At 35.9% G+C, this 7,535-nt stretch overlaps 1 long non-coding RNA gene across 1 annotated transcript; it reads right to left on the reverse strand.

Moving 5' to 3' along the window:
* Positions 1 to 3,537: 3,537 nt before the first annotated feature.
* LOC132070138 (uncharacterized) lies at positions 3,538 to 5,167 on the reverse strand. The gene is made up of 2 exons (XR_009417887.1): positions 5,117 to 5,167; positions 3,538 to 4,894 (listed from the first exon to the last, which is right to left on the reverse strand). It is a non-coding gene; the product is annotated as an uncharacterized LOC132070138 (long non-coding RNA).
* Positions 5,168 to 7,535: the final 2,368 nt, after the last annotated feature.

Genomic DNA, 7,535 nt, shown 5'->3' on the forward strand with positions numbered 1-7,535 from the left:
GTGCTTTCCACCTCCCTGCTCATAACACAGTTTGGTCAAGGCTTGCTAAAGCATTGATTTTATTTTTTTTTTAATAAACTTATTGCGCAGTAAAAGAGATTCACAGGGTAATCTCCTTTTCTATAGAGTGGCAATTAAACAAAACACAAAAGTCTTCAAACGTTTTTGTTACCTTGAATACAATGGCTTTTGTCTTTTCTGAGGGTGAAAAATATATTAACCTTTTTTTGTCTTCTCATTCTCTGTTGTCTTGCAATCATATTGTACCTTGCATATAATAAACCCCACTTCATTTGGGAAGCATTAGTCCTGGTATAACTGCTCCCTAATTGTAATTCCATTTTGAAGACATACACATTCATATGCCAGCATGTCTTAGCTGCAAATACATTTCTTGTATTTTTACTTGGTATAATTGATTAAACTTGTCAGTTTACCCACAGTGTTTACTACTAAATTGAACTATAAATTGATGTCACAACTCAGATAACTTAGGACCTATTTTTAGAACTTAGATAACTTAAGGTCCTACTTTTGTTTACTTGGTTTATTGTGTGTCTAAGATATTATCATTAAAAGATTCAAAGTATGAGTTAAGAAGAATAAAAAATAATGGTGTTAGCATTTTCTTTAGTTCTGAGGGTTTAAGCTCTTATCTTCACACCTGATCCCTAAAGAACACTGTTCAGAATCATTAACAGCAAATATATGTTTACAGCTAGTTTAAATAAATTCCGAAATATGTCCACAAGGCAAAAATGGATTTCTGTTTATCACTGAGTTTGCACTTTTCCTTTATTCTTGATAGTCACAGGTGTAAGGTTCAAACTAAATTAGCATCTGCTCTGCAACTGCCTGATCCAAACCTCACAGATATCAACATAAATATAGTAGGAAAATTTGATGGGAAAACAAAATTTCCTTTCAAGAAAGAAACTAAATCTTGCAAGACAGAAAAGAAGGGCTTACAAACATTCTGGAATGGAGATACAATCAAATGAAATGCAATTGGAGAAAATAAAAAAAGGAAAATTGGGATATTGAGTGACTACAAGAAAATGGTCTGGGAGGAAATGAGGAGCAGTGCAAAGGGCCAAAACATGCCAAAACTAACCTCATAGATGTTGCATAAACAGGGGGGAAAATCAAGGAGGAAGACACAACTTTGAGGGGAAGATATGAGTGACATGGCATAGATACTGAAAAAAAATTTGTGGCCAAAGTGAAAGCCATCAATGCCTTTTGTGCAGGGACATGGACCAACGCTTGCCCAATTGATCCCCATTGAAATTGCAATTAGGATTTTGGATAATCTTCACAAAAATCCTAAGGTTTATAAAAAAATTATGCTACTAAATTTCTAGTACTTTTGGAAATCTGCCATGGCATTCAAATCAGGGTCAGCTTTGAGGTTAGATCAGATTTGAAAAGTTCCAGTCATATTTTAGTACCTCTGCAACAGCTTTGATGTACCTCTTCCAGGGCTTCACAACCCTCATTGATTTTTCTCCCATTTTTCTCTGCCTTAAACATCCTTCCTGTAAGTTATGCCAAATGTCGCTTCTTTTGTTGTATAATACAATCAAGAGTCCAGCTGCATTGTCTTTAAAAATTCACCACAGATAATCAGAAGAAGAAAGCAATCAGAGTCTGTCTTGGCCTTTTCCTTCAGGGTGGATAGACTCAGTTCTCATAATACACCAAGTATATCCCATAGCATATGTATTGCAGCAGCCATAAAAATAAATATTTATCTCACAACATTTTTCTTTTCTTTCTAATAGTAAAAAAAAAAGCACAAAACAATCTATTACTGATTAACTTATTATTACTCAGATTAAATGTAGTTAGTATTGGGACAGAATAATGTTTCTTATTAGAAGTTTGTGGCTGACTAATGTGCACAGATTTGCCTCCATTTTTTATGCAAAGCTCTCATTACTTCCAGCAGGAGTTTTGCAAGCAAATATAATCTATGGTCTAATGAAATGGTCGAGCTTATTCAGATCATGCATTCCCTGGTTTTTGTTGGTGTTACAAACCGGTTTAAACACAGAAGAGCAAAGAAAATGAAGTCTCTGTGAATAAAATGGTTTGAAGACAGCAAGGTTCAAAATATATCCCAAAACTTGACTAAAACCAAGCGAGGTTAGATGTTGGTGCCAAAAAAAACCTTGATATATTTTATTTAATATCAAAGGAGGCAGTTGGAAAGAAAGAGAAAAGAAAGATATGGAAAAGAAGTGCTCATGATGGTGGGAGGGACAGGGGGAGAGTAACAGGGGTAAGGTGGAGGCATACCTTTCATCTGAGGGTCCCAATGATGTCTCGTTGCTCCCCTCCATCTTGTCTTGGTGTGGATTAATATATAACTGGGCATGTTGGGAATGCACATGTGTCTCCCTTGCAGGGGCCAGTTTGACATTGTCCCTTGGAACACGGAGGGGGTCTGTTGCATCATCTCTGATGCTCAGGTGCAGGGTCTGGGGACCCCTTTGGGGGGGCCCTTCGATGGGCTGGTGTCACCCTCTCTGCTGTGGATATGCTTTTCCCCAGGTGAAGGGACCCCTCCAGCTTGGGCTCCTTTGCCCTGCAGAGGATGGGTGTTCACTGGCTCAGGCCAGAGGCTTTTTTACCACATACCCAAAAAGTCTCTTCCCCCACTCTCTGGTGTGAGGGTCTGTGCAAACCTGGCAGCTGATATCCCTGGAGCTGTGGTCACCACCCTGAAGGTGCTAAGCTTGATCCCTCAGTGAGTGGATTGTTCTTGCCCCAGCCCAGACCTCAGTCACTTTATCTCCATCAACGAGTAGTGTAGGGCTTTGGTCAAGGATGTGGTGTTCCTTAGCATCTGTTACGTAGTTTTGCTATCACAAGCAAAATCCTTCATGAAGATCTTTAAGCCATAATGTTTCTTTCTCTGACAGCTGGGTTGAGTTTTTTCTTTTTGTTTTGGTTTTTTTTGAAATAAATGAATAAGATATAAAGCATATATAATAAAATTAATACAGGCTGAAACAGTTTGGGGGAGGTGATTTTTAACAAAAAATAAAAAGTATCAATCACCGTTTGGATTTATGATGGACAAACACAAAGAATATCCATTGTATAAAAACAATTGTCAAATACAGATACTGTATATAAATGTTTATCCTATGAACCAAATATTTATGATATATATGTCCAAAGACCTCTACCTTTTGATTAAATATATAAGTCTAAAAAATCACATTATTTGATTACCTCTATAATTTCAAATGTTTTTTAAAATTTCTAGTATATTGTGGTAATCAATAACTTATATCTGATATTTTTCTATTGCACAAAAGTGGAATTTCAAGACATTTTTTGAAGAAGCACTTTTGTACGCAGGAGGGCATAGAATGAACCTTTAAGAAAGGTGAATTTAAAGCTTGCTGACTTAGATCTGTGTGTAGTAAAACCCTAGACACAATGATTCCAGTGTAATTATCAAGTACATAAATCTTTCTTAGAGACTGCAGGAGATTGTAACAAAACACTCAGGAAAAAAAAAAGTCAGAATTTGCTTTAAAAACTGTATTTCAAAGGAGTCCATTTCTAGCCTTTTAAAATACTTTTTTCTTGTATAGGCTGTAGATGGCAGTCTTGTACCAGCCATGAAATTTTAAGCATTACATCTGTAAATACATAAGCTCACAGAAAGAAATATAAAATATTAGTAAGGTGAAAAGGACAAAGAGTTTGTGGATTTTTTCATTTTATTTTCCACATTATGAGATGGTAATTTTATAAAGTACAAAGTTTCTTTAAATCTGATTTAAATCTTTTTATGGTTCTACATTTTATATATTTACAGAAACGAATTTCACTGTCACAATGACAATAACACAAATAATTATATCTTAAATATAGCTGGTATCTGGTAGGAAATAAGTACTTCTGCAAGTGATGGATTACTGTTGTGCTTCACTAGTCCGGATGAGTGTAGACAATTTCAGAATTGGATATCATGCTTATGAGTAACAGGGAATTTTCCTTAATATGTATTTCTAAAAATATGCTGGTAAGAAACCTTCTAGTTAGAAATTATAGAAATATAAAAGCCCTAAACATCAAGAAAATTTTATTTGAATTAGTGTGCAGCACTTGGTTTTAATCTGTGAAAGAGTGACAAATTCATGCATCAGAAAAGAAGCCACATGCACACACATACAGACACAAATAAAAACCCGACTGCAGAACAAGTGCGCAAACCAAAAAACCCCCAAAACTTTCAAAAGTCTTCTGACAGCAATATCAGGAAAGCAGAATTACATGAAAGTATTTTCCCATCTTACAGAGTAGAGAATCACACAACACTTTCATATGTGTTTTGACAAGTAGCTATGCCATGACAGATATCATAGAATCACAAATCATAGAATATGCTGAATAGAAAGAACCCACAAAACTCACTGAGTTCAACTCCTGGCCTTTCACAGGACACCCCAAGAATCATGCCATATGCTCAAGAGCATTGTCCAAATGCTTCTTGAGCTCTGTCAGGCTGGTGCTCTGATCACTTCAATGGGGAGCCTGTTCCAATGCCCAGCCACCATCTGGGTGAAAAAGCTTTTCCTGATATCCAACATGAACCTCCCTTAACCCAGCTTCAGGCCATTCCCTCGGGCCCTTTCACTGGTCACATAGAGAAGATCCATGTCTACTTCTCCTCTTCCCCTTCTGAGGAAGTTGTCACTGTGATGAGGTCTCACCTCAGTTTCCTCCTCTCCAGGCAGAATAAACCAAGTGACATCAGATGCTCCTCATATGGTTTTCCTTCAAGGCCCTTGAGGCTGAAGTGTTCTGCATTAAACCAACAGGCCCACATTCTGCTCTTTGCTGATCCACCACATTTGAATCATTACTTTCACTGCCAAGATATAAACAGGGTGGTAACAGACGAATAAAAGCTAATTTGCCTCTGCAAAACACAAACATACCTGATATTCCTTAGCTTTCTATTTGAAGAAAGTAAATCTTAATTTCACTTTTTCATGAAGCTGACATGGGAATATATATTTGTTGTCATTATAGTGCAAGAGTTCTATTACCATTACACTACAAGGGTTCCATATTGCTAGAATTTTCATACCTCCTTGATGTTACTTGTAGGCAGCTCCTCCAGGCACTAACTCATCCTCACAGCAGCCAACTGACTCCAGTTGCCCTCAGCCAACCAACCCACTCTTTTATAGCACTCCTCTGATTTGCTACAGCTGGGGCCTGTTAACATCAGGCCTGCTCCTAATCCTCAGTAATTGCCTCAGCTGCAACTCTTTAGGGGGTAAGATTACTTTCTATACTACCTTTATTTACTTATGTTTTATCCCCCTACAATTCCCCCTTTTTCTTTTAATTACGGAGTTGCAGCATTTCTAGAAGGACATGTTGAAATAAATTAACATTATGACACATTCATACATTTCCTTCAGAACTAATAATTATACAAATGTTGAGACAACATATTATAGTACGTATATATATATTTCTGAGTGTTGGTTCAGTTTTGCAGCTTTTCTCAGTTTACAAAGTACTTAGCACCTTCAAAATCTTTTATACTCATACTTAAAAAACATTAATAGCTGCAATTGATATATTTTACCAGTCAATAAACATATTGTAGCAAATAATGGAACTATTTTTTTTCCAGTTCTTACAGTTGCTTCACAAATTCTGTCCTTCCTCTAAGTTTTGCTGTTTTTCCTCTTTCAGTTCTCTACCCAGATCTCCATGGAATCACGTTGCTTAATGTTTAAGTCCTCTTTCCTGAATCACCACAGGATCACATTGGTCGCTACTGAAGTTCTTTTTCCATTCCCAAATCCACAGTGTCATATAGCCGAGTCCCTTATCCCGAATCCACAGGGTTCCCAAATACTTAAAATATCTTGCAAATGAGGTTACCTGGTTTTGAAAGCTTTTTTGTATTCTACTACGTCGAGATTTTCCTGACAGAACTTATTTTTATTTATTTTTCAAATCTAGACACATGAACTCCTTCCCTTTGCATATTTTCCTTGTGTGCCCTAGGATGTGGTGAGAAATTCCAATATATGATGATATTTGAAATGCTGTGTACATCCCCGCCTTACTCTGTGTCACCATTTGGCTCAATTATGTTTTGAACTTGAACCATTACAAAAGGTACAGCATGGGAAATAGGGAAATGAGGCTGTAATATTATGAATTTAGTACTTTTATGTACAGAAGAAGAGCTAAATGCTGAATTTTAAAGCACAATTTGACTGAGACAAATTTTTCACAGCATGCAGCATAAAAAGCAATATTCCTGGATTAGAGCAAAAAAACAAAACCAAGAAAAAGATACTTAAGGTAAAAGAAGGAAGTAATAGGAGGGAAAAACTTGTAACCTTAATCACTGCAACTTGGTACTGAATTTTGAGTTTTGGTAAAATCTTTCCATATCTCAAAATATATTATTACTCTCTCTTCACTAATCATTACACAAATTTCCCCTTTCTTTACAGCTGCCCCCCCCAACAGTGCTTCCCCATTCCAATGGAATCAAAGCAGAATAAAAGCAATATTGATTTATTTAAAAAAAATATTTTCACAATATTAAAAAACCCTCAAAACTTGGATTTTAGCCAGTACAACATTTTGCCTGTTCAACACAAATATAAAGAAGCAAAAGTGAAACCTTAAGTTATTTGAATCAGAGGAAGATCTAAATCTTCTCTTGTGTTTAATCTAAAATATGCATCTTGTATCAAGTGAGAGTTCATGTTTCAGATTTCTTTCTGAGATCTTAAAACTCTTTCTTTTCCACTGTACATTCCATGAGGAACTACATGCAATTAGGAATGTTACAAATGAGAAGTTAAACAATCTCAATCATTCATAGTAGCAATGGTGTATTTCTTCCCATCAATCCCACAAATATTGAAATCTCCACCTTGTCTGTCTGAAGTAACAGGGTACAATTTGAATTCTGAGTGTAGCTACTATATGCAGCAAAAAGGAATTTGACCTGAAGGCTTTCTTTTTCATCAATGACATAGATTTGCTCACTACTATTCAAAAGGAAAATAAGCACTAAATCAAATACAATCTGTGTCAGCTTATGAAATTACTGTCTTATCAATTAGATGGTGTTGGGCTAAGCTACCAAAAATATCTGAGTAACTAGAATAAAAAGAGGGGTTACTAAACCTGCTTATCTGTAATATGAACAACTTGGAGTTCAGCTCATTTCCTTCATTAAGGAAGATGTGTTGATTAGAGGCACTAACACTGTAAACACAGAACTAGCTCTGATAAGGCACTCCTAAAACTGAAGGACAAAGTTTTAAGACAATTCAATAATTAAGATCTGGGATGGACAAATTGAGAAAATTCAGATTAAAAGAGAGGTACAATGCTTGTGAAGAATGTCAGCAATTGATAATTTATCTTTGTTTGTTTGTTTTGCTTATATGGCAGTGAAATAGCTAATCTGATTCACACTAAATAAGTTTTACTAACAATATTATACCAAATGTTTCAGCAGT

This window comes from Ammospiza nelsoni, chromosome 2 (genome assembly GCF_027579445.1).
Source record: "Ammospiza nelsoni isolate bAmmNel1 chromosome 2, bAmmNel1.pri, whole genome shotgun sequence".
Classification (NCBI taxonomy): Eukaryota; Metazoa; Chordata; class Aves; order Passeriformes; family Passerellidae; genus Ammospiza; species Ammospiza nelsoni.